Source organism: Protopterus annectens, chromosome 2.part1 (genome assembly GCF_019279795.1).
Source record: "Protopterus annectens isolate FY-2018-M chromosome 2.part1, PAN1.0, whole genome shotgun sequence".
In the NCBI taxonomy this organism is placed as follows: domain Eukaryota; kingdom Metazoa; phylum Chordata; order Ceratodontiformes; family Protopteridae; genus Protopterus; species Protopterus annectens.
The window spans coordinates 1397341577-1397361585 of record NC_056729.1 but is presented as its reverse complement, the minus strand read 5'-3'; the positions used below and the strand labels follow the sequence as shown (position 1 = coordinate 1397361585).

The 20009-nt window shown below is 41.8% G+C and overlaps 1 protein-coding gene across 7 annotated transcripts in view; it reads left to right on the top strand.

Moving 5' to 3' along the window:
• DNMT3A (DNA methyltransferase 3 alpha) overlaps positions 1 to 20009 on the top strand; it is a 5166949-nt gene that overhangs the window by 1824689 nt on the left and 3322251 nt on the right. The gene's annotated exons all lie outside the window — the stretch shown is intronic.

Below are 20009 nucleotides of genomic sequence, written 5' to 3'. Positions count from 1 at the left end.
CCTCCCAGGAGACAACCCACACCTCTATGGGACCTCAGTTTTGTTCTAGAAAAATTGGCGCTACTGATCTAAAATTCTTAACCTGGAAGACTGCCCTTTTACTGGCTAGCAACTCAGCTAAGAGGGTCTCTGGCAGTAAAACCTTTTCTCATATTCTCCTAGACAGAGTATCACTCAGGACTAATCCATCCTTTATGCCCAAGGTGGTCAAGGACACATCCTTGACTCAAGCCATGCACTGGCCTTCCTTCAAGCCTCAGAACAGTGGGGAAAGAATCCTTCAGTCCTTTGATGTGCACAGACAGCTTTGCTACTATCTTGACAGAACTAAATCTTTCAGAAAATCAGGCTAAGTCTTTGTGTCCTTTGCCATTGACTCTGAAGGGAAACCAGTCTCCAAACAGACTCTGTCCAAGGGGATCTGTCACTTTATTTTCTTTTGTTACAGCCATCATGGTAAAAAGGCTCCTGAAACTGTAAGGGCTCACTCTACCTCTGCATCCTTCCTGAAAAGAATACTTACCAAAGACATTTTGGAAGATGCTACCTGGTCATCTGTGCATACCTTTATCAAGCACTACCAGTTATCAGCTTTATCCAAGTCTAGAGCAGGATTTGCCACTGCCATTTTGCAGGACATCCTCTCTTCTCCATAATCTTCCTTCCACCCTCATCTCTGCTTAGGGAATCATCCCAGAAGTCATGACTGGAACAGTTAATCACGAAGAACATAGTACAGTTATGTACACTTACCATAAATGTAAATGTCTGAGTGTATTCACTGTTGCAGTCTTGTTTCTCTCCTTCCTTCCCCCTTTTGCCTACAGTAGTAGTGTGCTTTTATTTTCTTCACTAAATAGAGGACCCCATGGGATTTTACCCTGCAGACCCCTTTTTCTGCCTTTGACCCTTGCTTTTGTTTCATCCTGGGGGCTCCTACCTTCTAAGGGGCAAGAAAAAACTGAAGTCATGGTGTCAGCTGGCTCCCTTTATACCCAAGCATACTGATGTAAGGGTAAGGTGTCTGCCAGCCTTTTAAAGTGGGAGATTTTTACTCTGATAGTTGGGCCAGCCAAAGGCTTCCACAGCAGAAAATCCCACAAGTCAGAACTTCAAGAGTGAATATACTCGAACATCTACATTTTTGGTAAGTGTACACAACTGTACTTTGTATCAATGTGGTTTGTAATGTATAATGTTTGCAACTGGAATTGTGTCAGTATGGTTTGTTTTCATTTATATAAATGTAAGATTGCCTATGACCCTTGCATTTGTGATGTAATAATGTATTAAAGATGTTTCTTGTTTATAGAAACAAAACAAACAAGTAAATAAATAAATACTCCATTTGATGGCTGTTGTTGGCTTGGACCAAAAGTTAAAGATATTCTAATGAGGAGTGAGCAAGATGGGAAGACACCGTCTGCCATAGGAGTGCACTTCACCACCCTCAACAGATCTTCTCAAGGAATCAGAAGGAAGATAATTTGTCTGTTCTTCAGAAAGTCACAGCAGTCTTCTCAGCTGCTCTTTCAGAGGGTTCCTGCTGAGGATGGGGGTGAGATCATAATGGATGCAGCCCATGGGGCAGGGATGGTCTGCAGATTCAAAGTTTCCACGTGGCATTCTCTGTTGGGCTTTTTTTACAACCCTGAAGGATTTCCTGACTGTCCTACTCTGGAGGCAGTCGGGGGGTCATCTGGTTCTTCATTCAAAAGCCTGGGAGGCAATCACTTTGGACGCATGGGTGATGAGTCATATCTAGAGGCTACTGTAGTCCCTTTTTAGAGGTTATAAACTTTCATGACAAGCGTCTCCCAAACATACCACCCTGAAGATTATGTGAATTTAAGCATCCACTCATAGCAAAGGAATTTGTTTTTCATGTTTCTGCTACATGTAATATTCAGAATGTGATTTATCTTGCTAACTGCACCTCCTGTGATTGCTTTTACATAGGTAAAATTAATAAGAAATTAAAAGAAAGGATAGGGTCGCATCTTTCAGAAATTCGAAGAAAAGTTGAGACAAATGCCCTGAGCAAACACATTTTATCTGTGGGTCCTCATCATAAGTTTAAGTTTAGGGTTTTACACGTTGTCCATCGCGGTGCAAGAGGAGGTGACCTATTGAGTAAAACAAAGATGATTGACTATGACTGAATTAATTATTTCAGGGCTGATAAAATGCTAGGATTGAAAAGTACCAATAGCATTAAGCCCATATTGAAAAATAGACATCAATATGGATATAAGTAGTATTTGTTTTTATTTTTATCATAATATTTAGTATAATAGTATAGTTATTAGTAATACTTATAATATGTAATATATTCTTTAGTCATATTTGTATTTTATTATAAGTTTATTTGTTTTTGGTCTTGGGCTTGTTTTTATATTTATGTATGTGTTCCTTTTACTATGCTGTTTTATTTTAACTGTAGCTAGCTATTCAATAACCCATGTGCTTTTAAGAATGTGTATGATTGGCTGATATAAATATTTAAACACTGTGAAGATAGAGATGTGTAATTGCATTGAGAGAGAGTTTTATAACTCAAAAGCTTTGCTGTATTTTATTATTTTACTCATTAAAATAGTGTTTGGTGGTGAGCTCTTGTCTTTTTTCTTGGATATTCTTGCTGCTTTGTCTTCAAGAGCTCTTTGGACACCACAACTGGTTGGTTTTGTGTGTTTCTTGCTTTTTACTGTTCCTGGTGACCCGCCTGTTCTACCAGCCAGTGTTCGCTTTTTTTATGGAACCACAGCCTGGACCACCTACATTTTCTACAATGTTTGGTACATCTGATACGTCTATGTAAACACCTACTAAGTCATCTTATATAAGATTACAGCATTTTTTAACAATGAATGCAAATCCCCTTTTGGCATTATGTAGTTAAACCAATGCTGTAAGTAACTATTCTGCAAATGATGAACTGAATGAGTTGCAGAAAAGTATTTGCTCTGTAGAATCCAGAACTGAGTTGTATAAAAGACTTCTATGGCAAAGATTAAGTTTTGCTTCATATTTAGACCTAGGTATAGTACCTAGAGGTCTTAGGATTATTAAAATGCGTACATACCGGAATAAATATCCTGAACTGTTGAAGCACTGGCTGGCAACAGCTAAATTTAAATCTGAGTGCTGAGTACATGTGACTGATGAATAATTTTTTTCTTCCGTATGAAACTGATTTGCTAGCAGAAATTGAGATGATGGAAGATAAGATTGTCAATTATACTCCTTCCATTTAATAACAAACGATTACAACAATATGCTACAGAGACTGAAACGAATGGAAGAGAAATTATTATCAGTAAAAAAAATGGAAACTTGTTTGAGACTTGGATGACTTTAAATTAAATCATGTATTTTCTTGGTCAAAAGAAAACAGGCAATTTACCTTGGAAGCTGCTGCCCCTTTAAGAAATGAGATAGTATTGCAGACTGAGGAAATCCAGTTTAAGAAGACTAGTGGCAGGCCCGCCCCTTCCCTTAATAGTGAAACTGAAGTTGGTGCTACTAGATGTAGTGAAGCAGTCACAGATTTGGATAGCTTAACTCTGACTCAAACTGAGACTGCAGCAAGCTGTTCTGTGTCTGAGGTTAAGAACTTTAATATTACAGTTGAGAATGGAAATTCTGAAACAGCAGATGAACAGAGTGGTGCTGTTTTGGGAGTCATTCTGTGAGTACCGTTGACAAGAATGCAACTGTAACTGGTAATTCTGGAACAGTGAAAGAGAAGAGCAAAGGGGCTGACAGTTTTTTAGTCTCAAACCCTTTATTCTTATAGCTGCCCATTCAAATCAAAGAACCACTCAGGAAGGAGCAAGAGCAGGAAGAAAAGTCGGGACAGGATAGAACCAACCACGCAGAATCAGATGGGACAACAAACCTTCACAAAGTAAGACCAACAGTAAAAAACAAACATGCTAGTCCTACAGTTGTTAATTTGTCTACAGGGCCGGTGTTAGCATTCTGGGGGCCCCCAGCAAATGTCAGTTTGGGGGCCCCTAGACACTACTTGTCTAAGTATCACCCTGTCACTGCCACCCCTTCTAAGCAACCTTTTAATTCATGCTGCAGACTTTTAGGAGTAGCACCCACAGACTGACCTGTAGCTACAATGTTGTATATTATAACAGGCCTGTGTACCACACTGTGTTGGCCCATCTCACAAAGTGGCATTTACAGTTACTGGCATTTAGTTGCAATACTGATACAACAAATATATGTACAGGTCTGGAGCTAGGTGAAATGGAGACCTTGGCCTACTGTTTTGGCCCCTCTCACCCCCCACACACTCCAGTCCTCCCCTATGTTTCTTTCCTCCCATCTTGGGCTCCCCACACCATGCACATTACTTTTTTCTTCCTTTTCTCACACTTTGCTTTACTCTTTAGCTTTTTCAGTAAGCTAAACTTTCTATATGCTCTGAACTACATTTAATTTTTTTTTTATTTTCTTTGTAAACAACCTTTTCATCAATGATGGCTTGAACAGAAATTATGATTAAGATGATTGTGAGGAAAGTGAAAAAAAAAATCAATGATGACAGTAATATTTTCTACTTTGTTGCTCATAAACAGTATACTGCTCCTACATAAGCTGTAATAACATTAGGACATCTCTGAAGTGTATGAGAAAAGTAAAAGAAACAATGACCACACTGCCCTCAGCCCAATCACAAGCCATAATGACCTTCTGCACTCACATGTAAGGTTTGACTGTGATGAAAGTTAAAGAAGTAATAATCACACAATCTCCAGTCCCCCCCCCCCATAACCTACAGCAGCACATCTGAACAGGGCTGGTTTTAGAATGGGTGCAGTTGAGAGCAGTGGTCATTATCAGCTGTATCCTAAAAGGGTCATATCACAGCCCTGTTCATGTTAGAGTGTAATCAGACAATTAATACATTTTTCTCCAACCAGCAACAGCTTTTGTGGGGCCCCCACACAGTAAAGGAGGATTTAAGGAACCCCCCCGTATCCCATTTATACAGTCAGGGGAAAGGGGGCCACTGGACTTCTAGAAAATCTAAGTGTTTGAATGTTCTGTGATATATTTTATGCCATACTTCTGAAATATAATTACTTGTTAGCTGCATTTTTTACTGATACCCACCCAGAAGAATAATATATATATACCCTGGCATTACTTGGTGTATGCACAGATAAAAATCAGTGATATTTTTAGGCACACACAAGCATAACCTATAAGAATACTAGCTTTGCACTTATTTCAGCAAATAGCAATACATTGTGGAACAGTGGTACTGCCATACTAGATAAGTGACTGCTTTTTAGCAGTTGTCAAACAGCAGCAGGGTTAAGTCACTTTTATTTATCTCATTGAGGAGTAATCCATGCCTGTTGCTGTCCCTGATTTCACAGATTTTGCTGTGTCCATTGTAAAAAGTTTGATTTGATGATTAATCATTCAGGATTACAGACAGTCAATAAATCCAGACAGAGTTTTATAGTTCTTATTGTCCAAAAAATGCATATTGATGCAAAAGGTGTTATTCTATTAACTTTTTAAGTTAGAGTAATATTTAAGACATGTTTCTGATTTGATTTTGAGCCTTTATTTTGCTTTTATTTATGGCACTGGCTTTATTATTCAGCAAAGATGTTGAACGTTATAGTATCTGGTGTTCTGCCAGTATTTATAAAACTTCCAGAAAGAGAAAACCATTCCTGAAAACTGGAAGCTTCAGCTCTTCTTAAAATCCAGGGTTTGCACTGAAATCAGTCACTCTGGGTTGTTGATTTCTCTAGTGCTTACCTTGCTCATGTTCATTATTAGCTTTTACTTATCAGGGTCATTTCACAGTCCTGTTCAGGTTAAAGAGCATAATCGGGAAATTAATACAGTTGTTTTCCTCCTCATTTTTCCCCAACCAGCAACAGCTTTTTTTGGGGCCCCTATACAGTCAGGGATGTTTAAGGGCCCTCTGCAGCCACAGATATTGCAGGTACCTAAAGATTGCTATGTTGTTAGTTTTAGTGGAGAGAATATCCACCAGCAGGGTTTAACTAAGCTAGGAGGCACTATGTCAGTGGTTAATGGAATTGTGAAGTCTTTTACTTGATAACAGTGTTAATATAACCAGAGATATCTTTGAATTTTAAAGGAGATATAAATTAGAGTTATTACCCAGCTGGTTTATTAAGTATACAAGATTGCTGTATTGGCTTTTGTTGGTTTGACAGACATGTTACAAAATATCAAGATAAGATAATATGCTGTGGTTGGGGGCCCCCAGCGACCGCATGGTTCGCTGGTGCCTAAAGTCGGCTATGTTTGTCTAAATGGTCATTTAGTGATGCTGAGCTAATGGTTTTAGACAAAGAGCTTACTTTTGTCCCTGCTAAAGGAGCTAATATTAGCAACTTACTAACTGAACTCAAGCTATTCATTAGAAATATAGATTTAAAGCTATTGTATGGAAGTGATAGTAAAAGGGATGATTGTTTAAGGTGACCAAGCACTTTTGTACCAAACAATACTCCAGTAGTGAAAGCATTCCAGGAAATGTGTGAACAAGAGATTTATGAATAATTTTTTAAGAGATAGTATTGTAATAAGTATTGTAACTTGGAACCCAAAGAAAGAGAAGCATTTAGTAAACTATGCACGAATAAGAAAGTGGTTATTAAACAGGCTAATAAGGGGGGTAAGATTGTTGTAATAGATGTGGAGTTTTATAACAACAGGATGCATGACTTTTTATAATAGATGTGGAGTTTTATAACAACAGGATGCATGACTTTTTATCTGATTTAAGTAGATAGAAAAGTTGTTGATCAGATAATGCATCGAGTTAAGAACTTTTTATATGATTTACTTATGGAAAATTTGATTACACCTGAAGTCTGTAATTATAATTAAGTCTTGCATCATGTTATTCCATTTATTTATGGATTGCCAAAATTCCACAAAGATTTATTAGTACCGCCCATGAAGCCTATAGTTGCGGGGAGTTCCTGGATTACCCCACCCCTGTCTAATTATCTTGAGAAACAAGTTACGCCCATTATTAAATTTTAGTAAAAGTTTTAAGACACTAATGATTTTCTTTCTACACTCAGACGTTGGGCCGTGGAAAATGAAGGCATAAATATCTTGTTACAATGGATGTTTAGTCCTTATTTACTGTGATACCTAGTGACTGGGGAGTACAATGTATTAGAGAGTATTTATGTGAACACAGCACTTTTACAGGTACTAAGATAGAAATGGTATGTTCATTGTTGGATATAGTGGTGAAAAATAAAATTTTTCTGTTTAATGATGAAGTTTAGCATCAGCAACTTGGGGTGGCTATGGGCACCCCAGTTGCGAACACTTATGCTAATATTACTTTATCAAGGTGGGAAGAGATTAATGTTTTTAATGGTAATGAACTAGCATCATTTAAGAAACAAGGTTTGTCTTTTTTTAAGCATTTCATGGATGATATTTTTTGCTGTGGATGAGAGATATTGATGGGTTTTATTCATTTGTTAGGTATTTACATCATACAGCTGAGTTTTTGGTATTTGATGTTAAGTGGTCCAGAGAATTTTTTTTTTTTTTAGATATTACAGTAGATCATAATGAAAAAAGTTTAGTACTATGATTTATAGGAAAGATGTGCAATCTTTAAGGTACGTTCACTCTAAAAGTAGGCACCCTAGACATATGTATAAAGGAGTAGTCAAAAGTCAATTTCTTAGAGCCAGCAGGCTTAACATTAGAACTGAAAATTTTTATACAAGATATTGATTATATGGCTAATGACTTTTGCTGTAGGGGCTATAATGTTAAGTTGTTGGAAGATATGACGGATGTAGTGATAAATGAACAGAGTAATTTAGGTGCATTTCCTGGACAATTGAATAGACAACAAGCTGCTAGTAATAGTTTTGAGTGTAATCTAAGATATATTTTGAAATATAATAGACAGTAATATGATTAAAAATATTATATGTAAAAAGTGGGCCATCTTACAGCCGAATGAGAACGTTAAAAAAGTTGTAGGTAATGAGCCTAGGTTTATTCATAAGAGAGAAAGTGACAGTTAGTGAATAGGAATGGGACAGTTCCTTATCACAACTGTATATATTGCATAAATATTAATACTGACCCTTCTTTTAAGCATCCCTTCACAGTGAAGGAATTTGTTTTTCATGTTTCTGTTACATGTAATACTCAGAATGTGATTTATCTTGCTAACTGCACCTCCTGTGAGTGCTTTTACATAGGTAAAACTAATAAGAAATTAAAAGAAAGGATAGGGTTGCATCTTTGGGAAATTTGAAGAAAGTTTAGCTTTAGGGTTTTACAAGATGTTCATCGTAATGCAAGAAGAGGTGACCTAGTGAATAAAACAGAGATGATTGAATATGACTGGATTAATTATTTCAGGGCTGATAAAATGCCAGGATTGAATAGCACCAATAGTATTAATATGTGTATAAGTAGTATTTGTTTTTATTTTTATCATAATATTTAACATAGTAATAGTATAGTTATTAGTAATACTTACAATATGTAATATATTCTTTAGTCATATTTGTATTTTATTATAAGTTTATTTTTGTTTGGTCATGGGCTTGCTTTTATATATGTGTGTGTGTTTCTTTTACTATGCTGTTTTATTTTAACTGCATCTAGCTATTTAACAACCCATGTGATTTTAAGAGTGTGTATGATTGGCTGGTGTAAGTATTTAAACACTGTGATGTATAATTGTACTGAGAAAGAGTTTTGTAACTCAAAAGCTTTGCTGTGTTTTATTATTTTACGCATTAAAATTGTGTTTGGCGTTGAGCTCTTCTCTTTTTTTTCTTGGATATTCTTGCTGCTTTGTCTTCAAGTGCTCTTTGGACACCAGGACTGGTTGGTTTTATGTGTATGATGTGAATTTGGAAGCAGTTGAAAGTGAAGTCAGAGATTGGAAGTAACAGTAAAGATTCACAAACTGTTCACAAACCGAGTCATCCAAGAGGTCCCACCAGACCAACAAGGATCTGGGGTCTATTCCACATTCTTTTTAGTACCAAAGATGAACAAAGACTTCAGGCCCATTTTGGATTTAAGCAAACTGAATCAATTCATAAAAAAGATCAAATTCCGGATGGTCACAGCACAGTCCATGTTACCTCATCTGAGGAAAGACGATTGGATGTGCTTGACAGACCTCAAGGACACCTGCCATCATATCGAGATAAACAGTAAAACAAATCAGTATCAGTGTGGTGACAAGTCCGTTGTATGGATGAGTATATGCAGCATTTCAAAGTCACATGATTAAAAAGTCACATGTTTAGAAGAAATCATATGATTAAAAAAGTCCATGTTTAAAAAGTCCAGTGAAGCACATTGTTTAAAAAGATCCAGTGAAACACACTGAGATTATATACTGTAAATCAGTAAGTAAAATAGTTAAAACTTATTGTATATATTTGTGTTATAACATATACAAAGTATTATATATATGTATGATAAAAAGCACAGCAGGTAGATGAATATATTCAGATTTGGTTATATAGATGTTTAAGGTGTGGTTTAATGGTTACCATGCTTTAAATCTAAAAATCCATTTCGATTCTTTACACTCAGTTAACAATTTAATGTCTCCTCCTCTTAATGGTCATGGTATGACTTTTAGTATAGTAAACTTGGTATGTGTTGCATCTGTTTCAGTAGTGTGTTTATAAAGTGAGTTAGTCAAAACTTTTCTGTTGATATCAGATATATACTGGCCAATTCCCTCTTTCAGTTTTCTGTTTGTCTTACCTGTGTAATATGCATTATATACACAAGAAGCATAGTAGACTATGTTTCTTGTGTTACAATTCCTTATCTTTGGAGTCCTGCTTTTTATAAATTTTATCATACATATATATATATAATGTTTTGTATATAGTATGTATATATACAATAATTAACTATTTTACTTACTGATTTGTAGTATATAATCTCAGTGTGTTTCACTGGATCTTTTTAAACATGGACTTTTTTAATCATATGATTTCTTCTAAACGTGAATTTGAAATGCTATATATACTGATGAAGCTCACTGGGTGAAAGTGTTTTTTCACACTTGCGTTTGGACCCTGAGCTTTTAGTATTTGTGTGCACTTTGAACTGCATTTGATCTTTGCATTTTTAGCATTTGCGTGCACTTTGACTGACCTGATTTTAACAACTTGGTGGATAAACAAGTAAACATACTTTTTACTGTTCATGTTTCTGGTACGTCTTTTTTTTACTATTCATCATATCAAGATAGGCACTCCAGGAGGTTTCTGCACTTCCAGCTAGGGCCAGTCACTAGCAGTTCAGGGCCCTGCTGATGTTCTTCGTGTTTCACTGTTGCAGTCCTCACATTTGGTTTATCCCTACCAAGGTAGCCCTCAGTCGGCCCGAATACTAGCGGCTTAGTATTTCTGCGTCAGTTGCTGTCACTCCGGGACTGACGGCAGGTCATCAGTGGTATAAAATCAGGCAGCCAATGTTGCGAGTAGCCAGAAGCAGAAGCAGTTCGCACGAGTGCAGGTTGGCTGCTACCTGAGTTTTTCATTTCCAGATTGAAGTTGAAGTTTTCTAAAGCCAAGTACACCATTGGGGATCCTTTTTTCTTGCTCTAACCAATGTCAGAAAAAGTTAACAATTGTTGTGCCTGTGGAAGCAAATACCACACTGAGACTTTCATTCTTACTGCATCACTTGCTTAGGCCCAGACCACGACGTCCCCCGCTGTCGCTTTTGTGCTTTGTTTAGTGCCAGAATTGTACATCATTGGGCCCTTATTGCAGCTAGATATTTTCTCTCTCAGTCCTTGAATTCCGATATGACTTCGGTAAGCCATCCGACAACTGATATTCTGAAAAAAACGTAAGGATAAAGACAGAGACAGGCTGCACAGGTCCAAGACTGCCGAAGACACTTTAGCTAGTCGTCAGTTCTCTGGTCCTCTGTGAGGCACTTTTCCCGCCCCTGATGCCCGCTTCTGTGGATTCGCAGGCCGCTACCGAGACCCTTTCAGAGTCTGGTATGCTGCAAGACTCTTCTTCAGCTAAGGATTCTGCAGATGTCTCTACCTTGGATGGGTCTGGAGCTGCTGAGCAGGCACTGGCTTCCGTGGAAGTAGTTCACACTACCGATTCTCGACACAGACCAATGTCTTCATGTGATAGTGTTCAATCTCGCCGTTTGTTCTTACACATGGGTTCGGAGCCGATCCTCGGCTCCGTGCCGGCCTCTTGCAAGCTCTGCATCGAGAAGAAGCTCGAGACAATCTAATACCCACAATCCCCCTCTGCCTTTACCTCAGATCTAGTTTGCCGCTGCTGCATACGCATCGTTGGGAGCTAGCTCGAGGGTTTCTAAGCTAAGATATAACTTTTTTGTTGTATTTTATTAAGAAATATATTCTAGTTGATATTAGCTGTATTAACAAGTGTGATTGTGTTGTGGTTCCGTAATTCCTTGGTACCGTTAACCTTATTTTCGGTATTTTTGTATCGGGGCCTACTCCCTTCACATCTACCATATTTAGACAATTTAACCGGATCGGTACCGGAGTCTCGGAGCCGACGGTCTGTTCTTGGTTCCGGGGCCGAGAGTCGAACCGACGTGTCGGTTCCGACTCTCCTCGGGCCTCGCACGGATCGATTCGCTCCGTCCTCGGGTCGATGCCTTCGTGCCCGTGTCGGGATTCTTCCCATTTCTTCGGAACCGGGGGACTCTTCGATGCGGGACCCGGGAGCGTTCGACCTGATGAGGAAGGTGTTGTCTACCCAGACAACCACATCAGTGGAAGCAGTTTCTCCTCCCCATAAAGGGCCTTTGTCTTCATCTGCACCCACGGCCACATCCAAGCACCGGGCACCAGTGTCTCAGCCACCCCTGGAGGGTGCCCCTCTTCCTCCGAGGCTTCTTCGGATGCTCCCCACGAGGAAGTCCCTAGGAAGAGACTGTGTAAGAGGAGACACTTGGATTCTCCACAGGAATCCATAACATCTGATACTGACTTAGATGAGTCAGAGGGGTCCCCTAAGTCACCTTCAGAAGATGTCTCTTTTTCAGACATTTTGGAGATCCTGAAACAGAGAGGTGACTGGCAGTCCCTTCCCCCTTCTGAGGATGAGTCAGTTCTGCTGAAGGCATTTGGTGCTCGCCCTTCCTCCTGGGTCACTCCGCCCTTCGAACTAATGGAACTTATTGCTCGAAGGGCGTGGGAGGCTCCTGACACAGTGGAACCTGTTCCTAGGAAACCGAACAAGTACATCACAGCACCTCAGGATAAGTCCTACCTTACTAAAGGAGTTCCAGTAGACGCTATGGTGGTGGCTGCAGCCACGAAAAAGGAGATGTCGGAGTCTTCTTCGCCTGTCCATCCGCCTAATAAAGATTCTAGGACGATGGATAGATATGGGAAGCGCATTTTTAGTTCAGCGGCTTTTTCCATGCGGTCCCTGAACTATTTGACCCATTTTACATGTCTGCAGAGGGATCTAGTCAAAGAGTTGGGAGATACCCTCCAGGGTACTACAGATGCAGCTGTCTCAGAGAAAGTGACAGCGCAACTTAATACCCTAACATCGATTGTTAACTCGTCCATGAGGCTGATTTCTTACGCAGCGAAGGTTCGAGTAGGGCAGCAGCTTCAGCGATTGCTCTTCGAGACAATCCTGGATGCGCCTATGCTCCTTTGGAAGCCTTCAAGTCTTCCTTTACAAACGCCCATTTGACGGGCCACTCTTTTGGCCCCAAAGTAAAGGAGACCCTTACCCGGTGTGAAGAAGAGGGAAACACTCTGTCTGCTGTCGGAGTCCGTTTTTCCACCCCAACTAGACCGCACCCCAAAGGGCAACGCGGTGGGAAAATGTGGTTTCAAAACCCCAAGGGTCTTTCTCAGGCACACAGGGTGATGCTCCCTCTAGAGGCAGAGGAGGGGCAGAGGTGGAAGACGCCGCCCTGGCGGCAGAGGGGTCCGCAACATCAAGGTGACAGGGATACACTCCTGGTAAACCTTTCCAGCACTCCTGAGAGGAGGCCCGACTGTCCTGCTCTGGGGCAGTCGGGGGTCGCTTAGCTTTGTACCCTCAGGCCTGGCAAGGTATAACTACAGACAAGTGGGTAAAAAGCGTAGTTACCAGAGGTTATTCCATACCCTTCCTATCCTATCCCATTCCAAAGAAAAGATTCCCAGATGTACCGCCCCATCTGCGAGAGCCAGCAGCTTTAGAAATTTCAAAGCTGCTAGAAAAAAGAGTCATCCAGCCAGTCCCAGCGGACCAGCAAGGATTCGGGACTTACTCAAGGTTCTTTTTAGTTCCAAAGAAAACAGGGGACTGGAGGCCCATTCTAGACCTAAGCTACCTCAATACTTTCGTCAAGAAAGAAAAGTTCGAATGGTCACGCTTCAATCGATCCTTCCATTCTTACAGAAGGACGAGTGGATGTGCTCAATAGATCTAGAGGATGCATACTACCACATCAAAATGGCCAGGGCATCCAGAGATCATTTGCACTTCCGGCTGGGAGCCAGTCACTTTCAATTTCGAGCCCTGCCCTTTGGTCTGACCTCAGCCCCCAGGGTCTTCACCAAATGTATGGCAGTGGGAGCGTCTCACTTGAGACGCCAGGGATTCCAGGTGTTTCCGTATCTGGACGACTGGCTCCTTTCGCCACCACCCGGCGTCAACTACTGCAGGCCAGAGACTATGTTCTTCAACTGTGTGTTCACCTAGGGATCTCCATAAATTTCGGAAAATCCTTACTTCAGCCATCACAAAATATCTTGTTCATAGGAGCAGAGTTAAACACACGTCAATTAATTCTGAAGCTCCCCCCAGAAAGGATATTATCACTGCAGACTCACATACGTCTTCTACTCTTGTCAAGGAAATCTCCTGCAAAACTAGTACTGAAGGTGTTGGGCCTCATGTCAGCATCCCTTATTGCAATTCCCCTGGGAAGGCTGCACATGAGAGTCCTACAGTGGCTACTGTTTGCACAATGGTCATTTCAACAACTACCTCTAACACACGAGATTCTTATAACAAAGACTTGCAAAACAGATCTAAACTGGTGGCTTCAAACGTGCAACCTTTCCCAGGGGAGGCCGTTTGTGCTACCCACCACAGTTACGGTGACCACGGACGCTTCCCTGATAGGGTGGGGGCATCTTTCAGGGACAGACAGTCCAAGGCGAATGGACCAATTTGGAGTACAATCTGCACATCAATGTTCTAGAGTTGAGGGCAGTGTTTCTAGCGTTGCAACACTTTGCTCCCCTTCTTCCTCTAGGGACTATTGCAGTTCAGACGGACAACATGTCGGTAGTCTGGTACATAAACAAACAAGGGGGAACCAAGTCTTATCAACTATGCAGAGAGGCCATGAGAATTTGGCAGTGGGCGGAGTCCACGGGTCGCTTTCTAATAGCAACGCACATCCCGGGGTCATCCAACGTCATAGCCGACAGGCTGAGCAGAGCAATTCTGTTACCGCACGAGTGGTCTCTAAAACAGTCAGTGGCGGAAAGGATTTTTCGCACGTGGGGCCAGCCTTCCTGCGATCTGTTTGCGTCTCCAATGAATGCCAAATGCAGGAGCTACTTTGCCCTATTACCCCCTCCAGGGGAAGTCCCCAGGGACGCACTGGTTTACGATTGGCCCCCGGGACTCCTATACGCATTTCCCCCATTTCCTCTGATATCGAAGTTTCTCCAGAAAGCCAGGAACCTACACAGGACGATAATCCTCATTGCTCCATTCTGGCCTCGTCAAATTTGGTTTCCCTTCCTGAAAATACACTGCATTCGGGGACCCTGGATTCTGGACCCAGAGCCAGATCTATTGACTCACTCGTCAGGGGTTCCCCACCCCGCGCTCCTGTCACTCCATCTAGCAGCTTGGCTGCTCCAATTCCCAACTTAGCCAGGTCTGATCTTTTGTCACCAGCAGTCCAGGATATATTAGTGGCTTCGCATAAAGCTTCCACTACGAAAACATATACTAGTAAATGGAAACGGTTTGTATTCTGGGCAAAGGCACACCATGTGGATCCCTTTATAGCTCCTTTGAATAAGATATTAGAGTTCTTAACAGACTTATTTCATCAGGGTGCTTCTCCTGCTACTCTAAAAGTTCAATTGGCTGCCATTTCGAATTTCCATGTGGAAGAATGTGGAGCTCCTGTTATGGCTCACAGACTTTGTAAAGCCTTTTTAAAAGGAGTTTTTCATATTAGACCACCGGTCAGATCTCCTACGTCACCTTGGAGTCTAAACTTGTTGCTATCTAAATTAATGTTGCCCCCTTTTGAACCTGCCTCTTCTTGCCCATTAAAAATTTTTGTCCTGGAAAACTCTCTTTCTGGTAGCCATTACTTCTGCTAGACGAGTGTCTGAACTTCAGGCTCTCTCCATCAAGCACCCTTATTTGATCTTTCACTCTGACAGAGTTTCTCTTCGAACCAATTCATCCTTCCTCCCTAAAGTATGTTCCATTAACAATATTAATCAGTCCATTGAATTACCCACTTTCTTCAAAAACCACTCCAACAAAATGGAGTATATGTTACACAAATTAGATGTTCACAGACAGCTAAGGTTTTATTTGGATAGAACAAAAGATCACAGGAAAACAGATCAACTCTTTGTGGCTTTTGCTGATAGCAGGAAAGGACTTGCAGTTACCAAGAGAACTCTTTCTAAATGGTTAACTGATTGTATAATCTATGTCTACGATTCTGCAGATCAACCCCTTTTACACAAACCCAAAGGACATTCCACAAGATCGATATCTACGTCTTTGGCTCATGCAGCTCGCCTACCTCTGGATGCTATTTGTGCGGCTGCTACCTGGTCTAAGCCACATACATTTATTTCTCATTATAAAGTAGACAAGGTTTCTAGGGACAGGGCAACCTTTGGTTCCACTGTGCTCAAGAACGTCCTCCCGTGAGTTCCTCAGGATCAAGGAGCTAGGGACGCTACCCATGTGTAAGAACAAACAGCGAGATTGAACACTATCACATATAGAAGTTATGTCCTTACCATAACGTTCCATGTGGAGTGTTCATCTCGCCTTTGTTCTTACAGTCCCACCCTCCCACCCTTAGGAAGAACGTTCTTTGATGCCTGGCCAGAAGCATTTTTTGCTACTGCTGTTATTCTGTGTACATAGTTGGTATGCACATATATGTTTATATGGGTCTGTTTAGATATGTTATGTGTGTAAGCATGAATGTGCTTTTATATAGATTGGTTTGCTTGCAAACTAGATCTGAGGTAAAGGCAGAGGGGGATTGTGGGTATTAGATTGTCTCGAGCTTCTTCTCGATGCAGAGCTTGCAAGAGGCCGGCACGGAGCCGAGGATCGGCTCCGAACCCATGTGTAAGAACAAAGGCGAGATGAACACTCCACATGGAACGTTATGGTAAGGACATAACTTCTATTTTCGCTTCTACAGTTCTTTCGAAAACTACCGAGTTTCTAAGGCCTAGGGTACGAACCACACCCAAATAAATGACGACCTAAGCTCAGGAACCTGCTTCCTTGCCTCAGTCTCAAGTGCTTAAAATAGCGGAAGACCTTATAATGCTTATCAGGGGAAGCCAGGCTACCACTTCCAAAAGAAAAAGAGACTTGTCTCCAGTAATTTTATCTGAACAGGAGTCCGATGACTCTGATGCATCTGAATATGAAGATATGCAATCCCTCTCTGCTTATGAGGATTCTGATGCAGAGGAAATCCATCCCTTCAGCCTCTCCACCAGAGGACTTGTCCTTTGGAGAAACCCTACATACTTTAAGGGAGCATTTCCAATGGAAATGTCAGGACTATCCTCAGTCAAAAAGGACTCAGGGAATTCTTAGATCTTCCACAGCATAGACCTCTGGCCATCCCTCCTGTCCTGGATATTGTGGATGATGTTTTTATGGAATCCAGTCTGACCCCTGACACCTTCCCTCCTGCTCCCAGGAAACCTGACAGGTACTATAGAGTCCCTGACTCTCACAAATTTCTTTTCATAAATCCTACTGCTGACCCCAAGGTCATATCTCAAGGACCTAAAGGAATCAAAGCAACTTCATCTAAGAATCCCTCCCCTTCAGATAGGGATTCCCGAGCATTAGACAGATGGGGTAAAAAAGTATACACCTCTACTACTCTTGCTATTAGAGCATTAAATTATCAGCTCCATATACTGAAATATCATGGAACTCCTCAAACAAAAAATATCTTCTTTCCCTGCTTGTGCAAAAAATAAAAGAGTTACAAGAGTTAATGCATTCTGCAAGTCAAGTAACTAAGCACACCTTACAGTGTGGTTTTGACACCCTAGAAGCATCTTGTAGGGCAGCAGTCACTGGTTCTGTCCTTAGAAAGCATACTTGACTTAAGGAACAGCCCTTGCCAGACAATGTCAAATCCAAATTATTGGACGCACCCTTGCACGAAGACAACTTATTTGGCACCAATGCAGAATAAGTCTTAAAAAAGATGGGAAAAAAAAGCTAAATCTATGCAGACAGTTAAAGACTTCTTACAGGTTCAGCCACCGAGGTTCAGTAGGCATTGCCCCTCCAAGAACTGGTCCTTTCCTGCCCCCTCCAGTTCAGCTCAACCCAGACCCAGGGGAAGCAGGCCCTCCAGACAACAGCCCCAGGGAATGCAGAGATCTGAGCAATGGAGTTCCTCCTCTTCAAAACCAGGGAGTGCAAAGCCACCCCCTTATGGTAAGAACTCACAATGACTTTACACTTCCACCCCCTCCCTCTGCCCACCTGCTCTTGCCCCTAGGAGGAAAACTCTCCTTCCACGCAAGCAACTGGGCCACCATTACCAATGACCACTGGGTCCTCAACATAGTGTCCCAGGGATACAAATTTTATTTCCATATTCATTCTGCCAACCCCAAAAGGGTTCCCAGATCTTCCCCCAAACCAGTGGGCAGAGGCCAAAAAGCAAGTCCTTTCCCTGCTCTCTGTGAAGGCAATAGAGCATCTTCCTGCAGAACAGTTAGGCCAATGTTTCTACTCCAGACTCTTTCTGGTACCCAGCAAAGAGGGCACATGGTGCCCCATCCTCGATCTACCCATTCTAAACATCTTTCTGATGATAGCAAAATTCAGAATGCTCACCCTCCAGCAGCTTCTACTTGTGCTTTCCAAGGATGCTTGATTAGCCACCCTAGACCTAAAAGAGGCCTACCTACACATCCCAATCAGGGAATCATGCAGGAAATACCTACGTTTCAGGGCAGGATCACTGCACTTTCAGTTCTCTGTGCTTCCCTTTGGCTTATCCACTGCTCAGTTTTCACAAAATGTCTGGCTCCCACCATTGCTTTTTGCAGACAAAGAAATATTCAAATTTACCAATACTTAGATGACTGCTTGATTCAGGCAGACAGTCAGGAAAAGCTGCTAAAGCACCTGATCTTTGTAAAGGACCTACTGACATCCCTGGGGTATACTATTAACGAAAAGAAATCCAAATTAGTACCCTCACAAAAAATTGTATTCTTGGGAGCAAGCCTGGACACAGCATCCCAGATGGCATTCCTTACACCAGAAAAACAATCCTACCTGACAGCCTACTTCTCTCAACTAGCCACCAGGACCCAGTTATCTACAAGGAAAATCCTGCAAGCTCTAGGGTTCATAGCTTCTTGCATTCTACTCATTCCATGTGCCAGACTGCATATGAGGAAACTACAGTGGTACCTAAAAAGCCTTTGGTGTCAGCACTCTCAAGACCTGGAAACTCTTATTCCAATGATACCTTGTCTAAGGAAAGATTTTCTTTGGTGGACAGCAGCATGCTACCACAACAAAGGACTTCCCTTCTCACAATTCCATGCCGCCCAGACCCTCACCACAGATGCATCAGACTATGCCTGGGGTACACACCTGGACGGCAGGTGCATTCAGGGCCAATGGAGCCCAAATCAAATACATCTGGCCATCAAGCAAAAAGAGATGTTAGCTGTTCAGCATGCCCTGACAGCTTTCAAACCCCTGCTCTCCCCGGGGCCTCTACTGATGAAAACAGACAACACCACAGTGATGTGGTATATCAACAAGCAGGGAGGGACTCACTCTTATCCTCTGTGCAGTCTCACCATGACCCTTTGGCACATGGCTTCGGCATGCAACTACACCTGTTAGCACAACTCCTTGCCAGGCTCTTTAAACTCTCTGGCAGACAACTTAAGCAGAAACCTGCTGGACCCACATGAGCGGCAGCTAGACCAAAGAACCTTCACCCTTGTAACCCAGAAATGGGGCACCCCGAAGGTCGACCTCTTTGCCTCCAACTCCAATCATCAGGTCAGCAAATTCTGCACCAGGGACCCTCACAGCAAAGCCTGGAAAGTGAATGTTTTATCTTTCCAGTGGGTAAACTTCTCGGTCTATACATGTCCCCCTCTACCACTCATTTCAAGGGTGCTGCTCAAAATAAGGGAGGAAAAACCAAGGACAATCCTAATTGCCTCAGACTGGCCACGCCAGCACTGGTACCCACTGCTGCGCAGCCTGTCACCATGGTACCTACCTCAGATCCCAACATTCCTCACACAGAGGAATGGAGAATTCATGCATCCCCAATTGCAGACCCTCAAGCTGGCAGCCTGGCTTATTCCCTGACCTCTACCCAAGGTGCCAGTCTAAGCAAACAAGTTCTAGATGTTATACGTGAGGCCAGACGCCCCAGCACTAGAAAGTCTTATGGTAACAAGTGGAAAGGGTTTTGCACTTGGATCCAGGCTAAGGGAGCCAGAATGGCACAGCCCTCCCTACCCCTCATCCTGGATTACCTGGCAAACCTACTACACAAAGATCTATCCTTCTCTTCTATTAAAATTCATGCCTCTGCCATCTCTGCTAATTTTAGCACAGAGCCACCTTTTTTATCGCACCCTCTCATCAAACAGTTCCTAAGAGGGGCTAACAACTTGAGGCCACCCAGAAGAGCTCCTACCCCAG